The sequence below is a fragment of the Alligator sinensis genome, unplaced genomic scaffold (genome assembly GCF_000455745.1).
Source record: "Alligator sinensis unplaced genomic scaffold, ASM45574v1 scaffold323_2, whole genome shotgun sequence".
NCBI lineage: Eukaryota > Metazoa > Chordata > Crocodylia > Alligatoridae > Alligator > Alligator sinensis.
In genome coordinates this window covers 1,334,323-1,351,063 of record NW_005842392.1, presented here as the reverse complement: position 1 = coordinate 1,351,063, position 16,741 = coordinate 1,334,323, and the positions used below count along the sequence as shown (strand labels likewise).

Sequence of the window (16,741 nt, the reverse complement as noted above, 5' to 3'; positions counted from 1 at the left end):
AGGGGGGGGCAGCCAAGAGGCCAGGGGGCCAGAGCCAGCGGCTAGGCTTTCTGAGTCCTGGGGCTGTGCTGGGAACTGTACAGAAGTTTACCTAGATCAGTCTTGCTGGACCCAGTCTATATTGGACTATCTCCAAGGGACAATTAACTTAGATCGGGTTGGCCATTTTTAGGCTGATCTAACCGTCCTGAACTTCTGTACCATTCTCACTTAGATCAACTTAACCAGGGATCTAAGTGTAAGGTCCATGCCTGGATGAACTAAGTTAGACCAGGTGGCCATTTTTAATGCAATCTAACCTCTCCCTAACTTCCCCAAACACCTGCATGTGCCCCTAGATTTCAAACCCTGTCCCTGTTTTTTGCCTGTCACAGGGGATTCACTGACCTGCCACAACAGCACAATGTTTTCAACCAAAGACCAGAACAACGATCTGGATCCAAGTAACTTTCCCAACACTCTGCGTGGAGGTTGGTGGTTCAATGCCTGTCTGAAGTCTCACCTGAATGGGAAGCATTTGCAGGGAGCCCATGATCATCCTAATCATGGTGTGGTCTGGACCCAGGGCTGTGGGGACAAGTATTTCTACAAGGTGTCTGAAGTGAAGCTAAGTCTTGCTTCCTAGCGTGAGATGGCAGCTATAAATCTCACTCTCCCAGGTGTGCTGAGCTCCCTTCTTGTGACCTAAATGGAAAGAGCAACAAAGTCTCTTGATGTAGAGACAGCTGAAAACAATAGAAGCTGCTGCTCAAAAGTCCCTCTGAATGTATGGGGCTCAAGGGGGTAAGGCATGTTAGCTTCTGTATCCAACAGCACACAGGGGAGCAACCAGGCACCCATTTAGATTGAGTAGCATCAACTTTTGGTACAAGGCTTGAACTCAGGCCCCTGGGTCCACATTGAAGTGCCCTATTCATTCTGCTGTCCCCACCTGTTCAAGCCACAGGCCCCTATAATCAAACCTGTGTGAAGAAGCTGTGTGGGCTGAGGGATTCTGCTCTGAGGTTTATGCACCCTGTAGTATCCATGGGGCTAAGGGCAGAACAGGGAGGTTAACTGACTGCTCAGCTGGGGCTGATTGCTGGCCCTGCAGCACCTGGAGTCAGGAGGAGGCTGCAGCTGGGGGCAGGGGAGGTGCTGAGAGGAGTTGCTCTCAGCAAGCTGCACAGGGAGGCTCCTCGGATACAAGTGGGGAAAGCTCCTGCCTGGCAGGTGAGGGACTGGGAAGAACTGGGTTGAGCTGCTGCTGGGTGCAGTGCTTGGGCTGAAGCCAGTGAAGCGTGGAGGCAGGTTCCTCCAATAATCCCAGCAAATGGGCTGGTGAGTCCTCCACTCTCAGGACAGAAGGACAAAGGGATATAAATGGGTGGAAAGTAAAAAGTAAGAAATCCAGAACTGATGAAACTCATAGGGTTACTATATTTCCAGGAACAAAGAAGAGGACACTGGGGGAGAGGGGTATATGATTGTGGGTGGGGGATAGTGATATGCCTGTTCCCTGCCTCTGCCCCTCACTCCTAAGCCCCTGTCCTCCCAGCCCTGCCAGTGCTCCTCACTCCCAACCCACAGCCCCCTGTCCCCCACCCAGCACTGCTGGTGCCCTTCACTACTGACCCAGAGACCCCTATCCCTCCAGCACTGCTGCCCACATCAGAGTTTCCTGTTCTGCCTGTGAGGCAGCCAGCAGCCTGGAAACTGTCCTCACTTATGGAGATGGGGGGCTTAATACATGTGATGCTGTGGCAACGCTGCAGCTTTCTAGTGAAAATGAGGAGCAGACTCAGTGAATCACGTCTGCTCCAATACATTCTAATTAGCACACCAACGAACCCGTGTGTAGGCAGCCCATATTAAAAAAAAAACTTCATTATTTGGGGGCCAGCCCTAACTTGGGGGCTCTTCCCCAAAGCTTTGAATATTGGGGATGGGCAGCAGTGACCTTGGCAGTACCTCCTCCCTCAGCACCAGAGGATTTTCAGCCCTTGAGGTAAAAGCAGCACAAATTAGAGATGGGTCAGAGATAATTCAGGCCCTCTTAGGAGTGAGTCTGAAGGCTCCCCCGGTGGCCCTGAGCTCCCAAGGGGGACACCAACATGCCCTTTACCTCTCCCTGCTGCCAGGCCAGGACAGACTGGTCCTCAGTCCTGGGTGTTTGCTCCCTTCAAGCAGCTGTGCCATGCTGCTCTTGTGCTTAGAGAGCTTGGGTTAAACCCTAGTCGTTGCAGCTAAAGACTCAGAAAATTGCTCCCTCTACCGGTGCTGAGAAGGACGGGTCAGCACCTGCGATTCCAAGGGGCTTCTGATTACCCTGTGATTCCAGGTGGAGAATGCTGCCATCTCCAAATGGCATTATCTGCTGGCTTTAACTCCCCGTGCTTGCTAGGTGGCACCTCCAAGTTATCTCAAGGAGGTCTCTGGCCCTTTGTAGTACTACCTGCTGGTTGGGCTGGCTCCTGACCTCTCTCTCCAACAGCCTTCCTGTGACACAGCCAGCTGCTCGGGAGTGTACCTTAACCCCTGAAGAATGCATCCTAAAAGGAGCCTCCCTTTACCCTGTGGAGCAGGCCTCCTGCCTGCCTTTTCTGTCTGCCCTCTTTGTTGAGTTTAACTACATGAGAATGAAGTTGCAAATGAGCACAAAGTACAATTAGCAGCCTCCTCCAGACCACATTTTTTCTTAACTCTATTTATATTTTTCCTAAAATGATTTAACACGTAGGTATAATCTCTGGTGCGACTTTCCAAAATTTCCTGTGGTGCGGTAGGCAATTTGAGACGGAGAGAGTGCGCTCTGGACAGAGCATTCGGTATCTTCTTAAAAAAGGAAGAACGTTTTTTGGGAACACTGGCAGCAGCTGCTGTGGAGAAAAGAAAGTAGTCACTTAATATAGAAGAATAAAGCAAGGGTCTCCAAAGGTCATTTAGTCCAATGTTCTTCCTCAAAAAACACTCCTCTCCTGTGGATAGGATTTGATTTTGTATAGGGAAACACCTTTGGATTTCCAGTCCAGTCTAGTAATCGTTCATGGAGTCTACAAACTGAGTGAATAAACCATGTGTGCTGTGAAGGTGTGTGTTAGGCTGGAGTAACTGATAACCAGCTTGACTGGATCCTCTGCTGTGGCCAAGCTCTGCAGAGTTTCATGCTTCATCATAATTCATCATACCCCTGGTTAAGTTGTTCCTATAGTTAATAACCTGTTGTGTAACAAGAAAACAGTGTGCACTTTATTCCTAGAATGAATCTGTCCAGTCACATCGTCCAGCCAAAGCATTCTCTTCTGCCTCTGGCTGGAAGATATGAGAGCCTTTACCAATTAGAAACCTTCCCTACATAGAGATGCTTTTAGCCCATGATCAAATTGCTGCTAAAACGTCTCTCTTTTTAAGTTGAATAGACAGAGCTTCTTTAGTCTCTCACACTGAGGAAGGTTTTCTAGACCTGAATTCAATTTTGTATTTCTTTTATGAACTTTTTTTAGTTAATCAGCATTCCATTTAGTGTGAACATGAGAACTAGGTACAGCATCCAGTAACAGGTTCACTAATGCCATAGACCAGAGGTTCTCAAACTGTGGTCTGCAGACCACCACTGGCCCATGAGCTCCATCCAGGTGGTCCACAGAAAGGTTGTGGAACAATCGAGAATATCTGTACTTGTAAGGCAAGACTACTGATATTTAAAATATGAGTTGTGTGTTTTGATTTGTAGAACAAAAAAAGTTTATTAAGTAGACTGCTGAGAGCCTCAGCAATTTTCAAGTGATCTGTGGGGAAAAAAAAATTGAGAACCACTGCCATAGACAGTAATAAATAGTGCTTTCATATTTGTGATCTATATTCCAGTGCATCCAAAGATCTCAATACCCTTCTTAAATGACGATTCCTAAGGTAACGTATTACTTCAAGTGAAGTCCATGATTTTATGCACATGCTTAAGTTTCCAAGATGTGGGCCTACAAAAAGCTACATTCATCAGTGGCAACAACTAGTTTTTAAGGAAGTAATACATACAATGGGCTGGAGTAAAAGAATCAATGGTTAGGATAGAGATTAGGAAAAAGCATTCAGTCCTACTCCCATTGAAACTGGTGGAAAAATACACCTTGACTTCAGGGATAGCAAGATTGGAGCCAAAGATCTTAAGAGGCAGAGCAACTGGGTTGGGGAACAGACCCCACTGCATGGCTGGAGGCAACCTCTGTGTAGAGGTTACAGAGCAGATAGTAGAACTGAATGAAATAGTGAAGAGCCTGCAAAATGCAAGGGATCAACTGGGGGAGCCAAGAGACCTTTTGTGGGCCAGCTTCTTGAGGTTCAGTTACCTAAGGTTTTAAAAGATATTTACCTCCGACATGTATAAAGAGTCCTTTGTATCCCAGGCCTGGCACATATCAGCATAAGTCCCTGCAAACAAAAACACATCCACAGTCAACTCACCAGGGACTCATTTCCACTTTTATGACTGATGTTTTTTGCTGTTGTTTTAGCACCACTGCAAAGTACTGTTCTGCAAGCTTTTGTTCCAATGGGGCCTGTCTAGGCTGCTTGTACCCCAGCAGGGAGTGCTGTGGTGAGGTGCACCTGTCTGCTTCTGTGCACCCTGCCTTCCCAGACTGATGCAATGTAACCACCCATTGGTGTGGTGAAGGCTGGATCCAGGAAGCTCTAGCTCTTGGCTGAGCCTACTGATGCACACATAGCACCTGACTTCTATCTCAGGGGAGAGACAGCTATGCAGAGCACATGCTGCATTCCTCATTGTGGTGATCCCTGGTGCAGTACTGAAGCGCACAGACATGCCCAATGCATAGGAAGAACCAGTGCATGTTTTCTCTTTTCTGGAGGAGATTTGTCTATGTTTTGAAGCATTTTGGTGCTGCCTCTGGGGCATGTTTGTATAGTGCCTAGTGTGTGGATGCAAGGACCCCATTGTGCTGTCTTAACAGCCATCCACACAGCAATCCATATGAAAGAGCTGGTTCTTCAAAACCCACAGATTAGCTATAGCTGCGGATTCATTTTGGAGGCTGTTAGTGGAGCATCTCTTTATGGAAGTTTGTGCAGGGAATTGCCAGACAGAATGAAAACCATGTGGAAGGTGTGATGAGCTTCCCTTTAAAACATGCCTTCCTTTGCCAGAAAAAGTCTGTTCTGGAGAAATCCCCCACACTGGTAGCATAACTATTCTCTAGAAGACTGTATTTTTTGAGACCAGTCTTTCACCATCCAAATGATCACTGAGATTAAAGGAATGAAATAATTCAAGAAATTATAGACAATTATAAAGACATTAAGGGAAATAAATAAAAACCTGAAAAAAGTGCAAATCTCATACATTCACCTGCTGTCCGTGCTTCCAATGTGGGTGATGGTTCTTCAGCATTCTCACTAAAAACAAAAGGAAACAGTCATTTGGATTTAGAGGCAAACAAGAGTAAAGGGTCATAACATTAGCATTTCCATAGTATTTTTCATCTTTGTTTCTTCTCCGCACAGTTTTTCACCGAGCACATTGTCAGTGCTTTAAAAACAATGAAAAATCACTGATGGCACTTTACAGATTCTCGACCACATCTAGCTGCTCCAAGGTGAGGGTGTTGTCCGGCTGCTGAAATACTACAGGGCTGGGAATCTGGAGTCTGGAAAGCTGCCTGTGTCTCTGTCACTACTCTGTTGGACGGCCTTGGGTAACACACTTCATCTCACAGTTCTCCCTCTGGAATAGACTCTTAAGCCCGGTCCAAGTACTGTTCACACATGTAATTGCATTGCTTCACCCGTATACAGTTTGGGATTCTAATTCTCAATGGTGGAATAGGATCGCCCTTTGAACTGGCCACTGCACTCTTAATTTAACATTTGGTGGCTGAAATGGCTACATAACACAGGGGTTGCTTCTTTGCATTTGGAAGCAAGATAAAACCTTGGACCACCTCATATTCCCACTTACCTCCCGGTTTTGGCTGCCAAGAGCTCTAGGCGAAGTTTTACTTATGATCTAGTGGTTGGAGCACTGTGTTGGGCAAAGATGATGCAGTTTCAAACTGTTTCTGGGTAAGCAGGACCTAGGACCCATGTCTGCTTCTTCCTGGGCAAGTGGGCACACCAATTAATGCCCTTCTGGCAAGCAGGGGCAGACCGTCCTCTGGCTTGCTCTCTGTCATAGCTGTACCACAATCAGAAGCTGAGAAATCAAAGGTGTGACCTGCTGTGGCTTGCATGTCAGCCCCAGTATTGCTCCAACAACAACGCTGCTAGTGATGCCCTTGCGTGCTGGGAGAGATGCACCCAGGAAGTCTCCCCTTTTGACAGCTGGAAACATTCACTGCTTCAAACTAAACAGTTGGAAGCCGTTGAAAATATTGGAGGGGCCATGACCAGGCCCCCAGCCTCACAGGCCTTTAGAACTTGGACTTTTGGGCAAAGCCTGCCCTCAGGTCCTCCAAAGCCTTATGGAGGGAAAAAGAATTGAGATCCTCTGTCTGCAACCCAGCAGCAAGGCAAGATTGCACATGTGGGGCCCGGTTCTCCAGCTGGGGACAGACCTTATGGACTGTTTCCCATGTGCAGTGATTCTCAACCTTATTAGGCTCAAGGCACCCCTTGGAAAATGCAAGCTCTTAGTCTTCACTTGTCTGAGTACAGAAAAATATTAGAGCAATTCTTCTGTTGCAAAGAACTTTGAAGGACTGCAATAGGTCAATGTGGTTTTAAACACTTTAGATTTCTATTGGAAATCTCTGGGTTTATCTTGTGAATCATGTTTGCACTCCTACAAGTGCTAACATTGCACGGCACCCTGAGGCACCCCTAAAAGGATTTCAAGGCACCCCATAGTTCTCTGGCACCCAGGTTGAGAAGTTTATCCTACTGGATTCTGGACATACAGCAAGTGTAGCCGAGAGAGATGCATCCTTCTTCTTACGCCCCTCTGCTGAATATGTCCTCCCATCAGCTCTGGTTGTGTAGATTGATCTGGAGATGGGAAGGAAGCATGTATCATGGTGGCAGAATAAATTAGCCTTGTATGGAAGCTCAGAGTCACTGGCACAGTCTGGTCCCACTGTGTTGCAACAGTGAAAAGGTCCGGTTACAAGCAAGCAGAGAGCCGGGCAGAGCCCTGCGCACCTTCATGCTGAACCTGGTCTAACATAGGGAAGGGTCTCTGCGAACAAAAATGTCAGAATCAGAATGTTCTGCCGTGCTTGTGCAAGCTGAAGGGAACAGGTCTCCCAGAGCGTGGCTGTCTTCAATGTGTAAAAATTCTCTTTCACTGATACGTTCATTCATGTTCATTTGATGTTTTGACAGGAGTACTTGCAAAGCGTGTAGTATTTTTTTAATTGCATTGCTCTGTAACAAAGTCTTTTCTGCATTCAAATCCGCAACGGGAAAGAGGGAAGCAAATGTTGACAAAAGATTTGCTGCTAGTTTTTCTATGATAACAGGAACTATTTTATGAATATCTGATGATAACAGGGTTGGGTTATCCAAATGCTCAGTAATGTCTTTTAGTATATTTTCAACGGTACTGTTAGCTTCAGCACAGTGGTGAAGTAGTAATTCTCCAGAAAGAGAGTTCTGCAAAGGATTCCCAGAAATCTCTTGGAAGACCAAGTCACAAAGAGCTTCAGAAATAACCAGGTACCTGCTTCTTAAACACTTCTGCATGTTGAATTTAGACTGAAGCTTTGTCAAAAACTTGTTATAGACCGAATCAGCAATTGTTGGAATCATATCATCCTCCCTGGAATGTGGAAGTTCAATACGCTGGCTAGAAGAGTTCTCATCTTCAGAGATTTTTGCCATAATTTACTAATTACCTTCATGTGAATCAAGTCAAACTCTGCAAGTTCTGTTTTCTTTTCTGCAGAGGAAGATGTGCTGGCAGTGGCAGGGATAAAAGCCTGCTGTTAGATAAAAGCCTGCTGATTATATCTTCCAAAAATCTGCAGCATACCTCCAAAATGGATGGTGTGGGACTTTGGCATCAAGTGTTGCTTTTGGTAGCATCTTCTAAAAGATTCTCAACAATTTTCCCAGGTTCTAGAGGTTTTTACGGAGCTGAAGATGGTGCTTTTGCTAAGGGTTCTTCCTGTTGGTAAGCAGTCATTTCTCTCCTTATCAAAACACCTAAACCCTCTGCTGACACACTCTTGTTGCTTTTCATATCTGCATAAACTGAGACTTTGGAAGCACTTTCTTGTAGAAGGTCAGATAAACTGGAGTGAATACCTTTTGGCCATCAATGTGTCTATGTCAGGGGAGAAACCCTGATCTCCAGAAGGCTGCAGGCCAGTGGCCTGACATATGGAAAGCATATTTAACACTGAATCAACTACATCTGTGCTGATACTTGAAGGGTCACTTCCAGGGATTGCGCTGTCCTGAACATGTAGGTTTTGTGAAGGGACCAATTTGCTCATTAGTTCATCACATATTTCTTTTAAAAAAGCATCAGCATAAATACTGGTCGGTGAGTGCAAGGGCTGAGGCTCAATTGTGTATGTTGGCAGGGGCTTGTTGCGAGCTCCCTGCACTGCCTTATGTGGTACTTCCTCTTTGGGAAATATCTTTCTTTGTGATGAAATGAAGGGCTTTCTTGCAAGCTGCCTGCCAATCTGGGGTAGAGTTATTTTGGAGCGGACTGCCCTGGGCTTGGTTAGTGTGTCCAGGGGGGGTGTAGAAGGTTGAGCCCCCTGATGTAGGTTGTACAAGCTCAGGGACTTGAAACTGCCTTGGCATTTGCCCTTCCCTTCATACTTGTTCCTCAGAACCTAGCACTCTTCCTTGGACGTTGATCCGTGAAAACGATTTTCTAACTGTGCCTGTTTTAGGGCGATCGTGTTTGAAGTCAGAAGAAATATCCTCCTTAATGAGATGATTTTGTAATTTGCCATCTTTTCTTGTCGATTTGTATTTGAAGTAAGTTTGGCTATAAGGAAACTTCTCAGCTTTGATAGTTTGCGTGGGATGCTCAACCAGAGCTCCCATGCACATGTTCTCCCTGCACAAACTAGAAATATTGTCAGCCTGATGAGGAGGTACCACTGCTGGTTCAGCCTCTGGAAGATATTATTCTCAAAACTCTCTGCCTAGAGACAGTGGCCTGCTTCTTGTTGGAGACGGGCCAGGTGACTTGAGAAACCAGAGGGGTTGGTTTCCCTCTACTCCCTCTCTTCACACATCCTGGTGATCTGCTGGGTGTTCTCTTTCTGTCTGTGAAGACAAACTTTTTGCCATTGGCTTCCTCACCTCCCATGTCTCTCTCAGCTATTTTTCTCTCTTCATATTGTATTATTGCTGGATATACGATGTCTGTTACCTCAGCCACAAACCATGTCATTATATTTGTAATTTCATCAGTCATTTTTTTGGTCTTGTTTTTCTGTAGCAGGGACAAGTGAGAAAGGACAATAAATGCGTTAATTAATTCCTTCATTCTCCCTTCTGTACATGGCAACAGCTGTCAACTGGGTGCAGTTCAAACTTTTAGGATGAACAATAACAGCCCCCCCATGATAAGTGACATGCATCACCAGAGCCTTTTGGATAGGGTGGGATATAAAACTAACAGAATAAATACAGGAAATAATGAAACAGCCAGTTCAGGAAAGGGCAGTGAAGGACAAACTAGGATAAGCATCGCTTTTCCTTGGGTTTGTTTCTCAAGGGCCGATGAGCAGTCTGAAGAGCATGGAAGAAAATCCTGACCATTTTGAAGCCCAGGGGAGGTTTGTCACTGATTTCAGCAGGGCCAGGATTTTTCCATATGAAGCTAGAGATGCCCTAATTTTGCCAGTTATAAGTGTCAGGGGAGCTAGGAGTTGGATACACCTCTGGACACAGTGTGTGGAATGGACCCCGTGTCCAAAGACTGCCACATGCCACGTGGGAAATGACAGGAAATCTCACTTCCATGTTCCATATTTGTACAGGTGCTGAGGCCCGGCATTGGGACTGTCTCTACCGCCTTCCCCAAACTCTGAGAGCACTTCTCAATTAGCTCCTTTCTCCTTACAGAAAAGAATTAATTAATTTGCAGACATTTTCTCCTTCTTGCACCAAAACTCAAAAGCTGTGTTCTCCCTGGACAGTGCTGCTCCCTGCTCTTTCTCAGGATGAAGCATCTAAACACTGTCTGCTGTGCAGCTTTTATGTTTTTCAAGGACTGATCAGGCTTTTGCTAATTAACACCCTAGCCCCTACTGCAGGAGGTAAAGAGTCCTCCCCCCCACCCCCATTTTACACATAGCAGAAATGGGTCAAAGCTATTATCTACTAATCTGAGGCCACCGGCCTGTAGTGTCCTCTATAGTTTTGTCACTCTGTTGTTTCCCTTAGTGTTAAGAAAAGAGTACCTGTCACACAACCAATCACAATACAGCACATCTTTTAGCGTTACATCCTACTCACTTGTTTCTGCCATTTCATTTCGGAGGTGTTTTGGCCCGTTTCAGTGCCCCAAACCCTGAATCGGAAGGCTCTGAAACATCTCTGAAATTAAACCAAACCATTCGAAACGTTTCAGAAAATTTTGGAGTTTTGGAGCTGAGCTTGCAGCGAAAAGAAACTAAGAAGAGAGAGGGGGAAGAGGCAGGGAAGGACTGCTCTAATAGTCACTTCTGTAGCTGGCCAGTGTCTGCGATCTGTCCCTGAGGTCTCTTCCAATCCCAGTGCTCTGGGGGAGGGACAGCAGTCTGCTGGCATCCTGTATGCAGATCCAGGGGCCCGCGCCCCCTGGGAGGAGTCTGACACAGCCCCGCAGCCCTCCCGGGGGACACAGGCCCCCAGATCTGTGCGTGGGATGACAGCAGAATGTCACTGCCAGCTGGGGCCAGCAACAGCACCAGTCTTCCCGCTGCTCGGCATGGGCTACACCAAGCACTGGTCCCAGCCGGCAGCCTGCTGTCATCCCGCGCACAGATCTGGGGGCCTGCGGCCCCTGGGAGAAGTTTGGCACAGCCGGGTGCAGGCACAGACCAGTGCAGCCCCCTGGACCCGTGCATGGGATGACAGCAGGCTGCTACTGCTGGCAAGTGATATGAGTTTTGCTTTGAAAACTTTGAGGTGCAGTTTCACAGAAACTCTGCACCTATCTCCTTGAAACTTGGCAGGCTTCACACACTCAGAAGGGGCTACCATCCCTGCAATTTTTATCTAAATCAGGCAAGAAATGACAAAGTTATAGGCATGATAGTGATTCCCTATTATAGTCTATGGCTGAATCACCAAAACAGCGTCGAAACTCTGAAACAGATCTAGCCGAATCGAAACGGAACAGTGATCCGAAACACCAAAGCAAATCACTGTCCCTCTGAAATGGCCAAATTCGAAACCATATCAAAATATAGCTGTTTTGCACAGCCCTATTAAATAGGGGTTTTGACGCTGACTTTATGTACTTCTGGCAAAACTGGCTACACCAACCATTTTAATGGAAAGATGGTGAAAAGACAGATACAACATTGGAGACAATACCTGGCGATCAGGACTTTTGAGCATTATAGAATTCTGCTCGTTAAATTTAAAAACCAAGAGGGTCCAGTTTCCTTCTGTGTTGTACCCTGATCCTGCAAACATTGATGCAACTTGCTAAGAAACAATCATGGGAGCAGTACGATTGAGCTCCCTGGGATCACAGACATTCTTGAAATAAAGCATGTGCATGTTGTTAGATTGCGGCTGTAGTCATCAACTTTTTTATGAAATTTGAAATAGAATTGCCATAAAATCCATTGGCTACTATTGACTCTAGCCATTTACCAATTACCTCATTAAAGTGTGTGCATGTGTGTATAGATATAGATAGATATACACACACTTTAATGAGGTAATTGGTAAATGGCTAGAGTATAGAGATAGATATCTAGATATAGATATCTATATCTATATCAATTGTACTTTGGCTTTGTTTCTAACCTTCATTGCTTTATGAAGCACAAGTTGTTTCTTTTTGCTCTGTCACTTTCTTGGTGCATCCATCTGATGTTTTTCTTGTAAGAAGCTTTTGAGTTTTTCGTAGTCCATGTAAACTCTGGCTAAATCTCCTGAGAAAAATGTAAATGGTTAGTTAATATCACTTCTGCTGCAACCAATTTCTGCTCCACCCCTTCCTTTACCTGGGTTGCTTTTTGCTAAAGCAATTGTAGCATTTTTTAACAGATTCCAAGAAGTTGCTCATACCATTTGTTAGCTATAGCTTGGAGGTTTGCAAACTATTTCAGTGTAGTGTATTGCTGATGAATGAACACAGGCCACGTCCTGTCTTTTTGAAGGCACAATGAGAATGGAAGGATGCTCCTTTCCCTTGTGAGCCAGGAAGGGGGCCATGCTCCATATTTCTCTTTTCTATGAGATATTTTAAGTCACCTTCTCCATGCATTTTATAGTAAGACCTTGTGATGGGATGTTAGATATTCAACTGAGTGCTTGGATGCTTGGCAAGGAACCAAGAATGAGGAAAAATGGAACTGGGACAAGGCCAAGTTGGAGGGGACTCAGCAGAGTTCCGGCTAGAGCACACCCCTGTCCACATCCTGGGATACACCTGAATATCTGTGAGTCTCCCACCAGTCGAGAGAGAGAGAGAGAGAGAGAGACTGCTGTCAGGAAATTTCTGTGAGTCTTACTTGTGAAGTGCCCATCCCCCTATTTCTCTCTCTGTCTCTCTCGTGAACATGCATGACCAGTGGACAGAGAGGTGGGCAGCCCATTGTTGCTGTCAGTTCTGGAGTCAACTCAGATGGCAGAAACCCACTCCTCCTAATTTCGATCAAGTGCCATTTATTGCCCCCTTTTCTCTTTGCCATGTACTGCTGCTTGATCCTTTATTAGCTGCCTTCCCTTTCTTACTGAATGCAGAGTGGCTTAGAGACAAAAATTTCTCTTTCTTGAATGTGGAGTCATGGATCTTTGGCCAGACGATGAACTATTCCCCGAGGATTCTCCACTTCCATTTGTATTTTTTTTGGTAATATTTTCCTCCTATCAATTGTATTCTTCACTATCTTCAATGTGGGGGGCATTAGATGATTAGAAACTTTGATCATGTGATGTGATGTCATAGCCATATAATTCTGGGTTTAATCTCTCCTCTCTTTGGTAGTATGGAATGTGATTGGATCACAATCACCTGGCGCTAAGCAACCACCTGGCCATTGTCTCCTAGCATCAAATGCTCTGCCCCATGATTGGCTATGTCTGTCTCATTTGAATAACAGCCATATCCTTCCTCCCAGTAGGGTTAGAGTATTGTTGTAGCCATGATGGTCTGGGCAATATGCAAGGATCAAGGTGATTTTAGGGACATCTTTTCTTGGACCAACTGTATAGGTGGGAAAGAATCCCTCATTTCAATTTCTATTTTTTTCTGTCATGCTTTTCTCCCAATCACAGTCTTCTTGCTTAGTTAGAGAAGTTTCTGAGCACCAGGTGCCCTTCTTCTGTGCTCTTGTCAAACATCGCTCCCAAATTTTATACCTGGTCCAATAAAGACACCCCCAAAAGTCCCCCGTCCTTGCTTCTCACTTGCACTGCCTTTGTCAGGCACAGAGACACAGAGTCCATAGCCCCATGCTTGACTTCCTCAAACTCCTCCTCCTCCTGCCCTACCCTTCTCCTTCCTGACCCTGAGTCTCTGGCACCCACCTGAGCCCTCCCTGGAGGGAACCTGAGGAGGGAACCTGAGGAGAATCCCAGTTCTTTGCTGCCTCCCCGCCAGATCCCTTCAGGCACAGCTCAGCTGCTCTGCAGAAACAGGTGTAGGAATAGGGAAATGGCAGGAGCAGAAAGGAAGAGAGAACTAGAGCAGGGAGGAATGGCCCCTGTGGAAGTCAGACGAGTGGTGGAGGGAGCTCTTGTTGGGTCTGCAGTGGCTGAGACTTGGAGCGGCCCCTTTGTTTTCAGTGCAGCAGCACCCAGGTCAGATTGACAGACAGCTGGGGAGATGAACAGAGCTGCAGGGGAATATGAGGATCAAAGCTCCCCCCCCCCATTAAAAGGGCACAACTGGGTATTTTGCCAGAAGTCCAAACGTTCGCGGGGGCCTGAACTGGCTGAGATATGGTTGAGCTCACAACTGCCTTTTACATCAAAGTTACTACCATGTTGTTGCATGCTAGGGCCCTTGTGACGTGGGCCTGACTTGTAGACTGTGACTGAGAAGGGCCACAATCCTGAACTTGTTAAGCATGAGGAAGGGTTGGGGACCAGGCAGAGAGAGGGGCCCAGTGCACCAGTTGGCCCAAACTGGTCAGGCTGCAGTTGGAGTACTGTGTCCAGTTTTGGGCACCACACTTCAAGAGGGATGCGGGGAATCTCGAGAGGGTCCAGAGGAAGGCCACTCACATGATTAGTGGCCTTTGTGATAGACCCTACGGGGGGGAGGTTGAGAGAGCTGAATCTCTTCAGCCTTTACAAGAGACGGCTGAGGGGAGATCTTGTGGCCGCCTATAAATTTATTAGGGGAGGTCAACGGGGAATAGGGGAAATGCTGTTTACTAAGGTGCCCCAGGGAGTGACTAGGAATAATGGGTGTAAACGAGTTGAGAGTGGATTTAGGTTAGATATTAGGAAGAAATTTTTCACAGTAAGGGTGGCCAAGATCTAGAATGGGCTTCCAAGAGAGGTAGTGCTATCACCTAGCTTGGAGGTCTTCAAGAGGAGGCTAGATATTCACCTGGCTGGGGTCATCTGACCTCGGTCCTCTTTCCTGCCAGGGGCAGGGGGTCGGACACGATGATCCGATGTGGTCCCTTCCGACTCTACAATCTATGAATCTATGAAAAACCTGAGAGTTTCTGGGTGTGGCACCTGTGGGGCAGGAGGGATGGACAGATAGGAGAGGTGGCCCCGGGGCCAGAAATAGGAATCATATTCTCCCTTACCTGTATCAGCTTCAGCCAGAGAGACCTGTCACCATGAAGGTCTGTTCAGTTCTGAGCCTCTGGCTTGAGGTTCTGGAACTTGCCTGGCAGGCTGATGTCAGCCCTTTATGAGGTCACTGTATCTCTGGCCCAATGCCTGATATCCTACCAGCGCGTCTCTATGAGCTCATGGTCTGCCTCACCCTTCCCACCCAGCTGGACTTATCCCCCACCTGTAGCAGTCCCTTCACTGTATAGTTTAGCACAGGGGCAGGCAATTATTTCAGGAGGAGAGCTGCTTACCAAGTTTTGGCAAGCTGTCAAGTGCCTCATGGGTAGCTCCGCTCCTTGGCAGATGCTCCACCCCCTGGTCACCATCTTGGGACCAGAAGTCCCGCCCCTAACCTCTGACCTTTGCCCCTGGAAGTACAGGAAACCCTCATTATTCGTGGGATCGGCATTCACAGTTTCAAATATTTGCGAATGCCAAACCCACATTTTAAATATACTTTAAACACTTACTGGAACTCCTCAGGAGCTCCGCACTTGCTGCCACTGGGTTCCCGCTGCCATGCTCCTGCCATCACCGCCAGAGCCGTGCCCCTCACAGCTGCCGGGGGCACTGCATTCATGAACGCAGTGCCTTATTTGTGGATTTCGCCATTTGTGGGGGATACGAGAACATATTCCTGAGAATGGCGAGGGTCACCTGTACTTCTTTGGGAAGAAGGTTTGCCATCTTAGGGGGAAAAAAGACAAATTACATACTAAAAATCAAACACCCATAATAATGTATTTTAATTTAATTTAAAAAATTGTCCTGATTTACAGCACAAATGCATACATATGCAGAAGTGATTGTACTCTTGTATATTGTGTGGGGTGTGCATGGGTGTCGGTGGGTGGGTGTGGGGTTTGTGGGGATCTGCAGGTGGTTATGGGGATTTGTGGAGATGTGAATGTCTATGTGTGTGGGTATGGATGTGGGAGCCATGTAGGGCAGAGTGGCTGGCTGGTGGGTGGGCAGGAAAGTGGGGAAAGTGGTGGGGGGGGGGAGAGTGGAAGCGAGTGGGAGTGTGAGGCCTGCACCAATGTCCTGGGGCCAGCACTGGCGGGGTGGCAGGAGCGCAAGGAGTGGGCTGGGAGGGATCTCTAAAGCCGGGCTGGGCTGCACCAGCAGGGAGAAAGGGGAGATGATCCACCTCCATAGAGCCCCTGGTGACCAGGACCCCATGCTCCTGCTGTCCTGCTTTGTGCCCTGCTGGCGCTGGGCCCAGGACAGCCTCATGCAGGCTGTGAGCAGCTGCACCAGGAAGTGCCAGCAACAGGGGGAGGGGGAGGGGCTTTTCTTTCATGCTGAGTACCAGTTTGTTCCCCTTGACCACTGCTCAGCCCAGATGGGCAGCACGGGGTTGGGGCTGTGCACTGGTCTCCACCTGTACCACAGGGCTGGGACAGGGGCATTGGAGTGAGCAGTTGCATGGGAGCCAGTGGCAGCTGGGTGGGATCACAGGGCCTGCGTTGGTGTCCCAGGGCCAGTGCCAGCAGGGCTCAGAGCAGAATGGCAGAAGCGTGGGGTCCCGGCCGGCAGGGGCTCTATAGAACTGAGTCAGCTCCCTCCTCTCCCTGATGATGCAGCCCAGCCCGTCTCCACGGACCCCTGCCAGCCCATGCCATGCACTTATACTGCCCCACTCTGGGCACCACCAGCACTGGCCCTGAGACATTGGTGCAGGGCCCACACTTCCACTCACTTCCATTCCCCATCTGCCCCCACCACTTTCCCCACTTTTCTGCCCACCTGCTGGCCAGCCACTCTTCACTACATGCCCCCCCACCAGTGCATGGTTGGACTGTGGGTCCCAGCAGGA

At 47.4% G+C, this 16,741-nt stretch overlaps 1 protein-coding gene and 1 pseudogene across 6 annotated transcripts in view; both read right to left on the bottom strand.

Moving 5' to 3' along the window:
• Positions 1-2,184, bottom strand: part of LOC102378718 (zinc finger protein 239-like) — an 11,046-nt gene extending 8,862 nt beyond the window's left edge. For 4 of the 6 annotated variants that reach the window (XM_025211183.1, XM_014522757.2, XM_014522760.2 and 1 more), the window contains exons 1-2: positions 2,105-2,184; positions 503-684 (exon numbers count right to left, since the gene is read on the bottom strand). The gene's annotated coding sequence lies outside the window, so the exon portion shown is untranslated. Of the gene's footprint in view, positions 1-502; positions 685-962; positions 1,015-2,104 lie in introns of those variants that run through there. The other 2 variants (XM_025211182.1, XM_014522762.2) reach the window with 2 other exon arrangements.
• Positions 2,185-6,404: 4,220 nt separating this feature from the next.
• LOC112551250 lies at positions 6,405-9,373 on the bottom strand (annotated as a pseudogene).
• Positions 9,374-16,741: the final 7,368 nt, after the last annotated feature.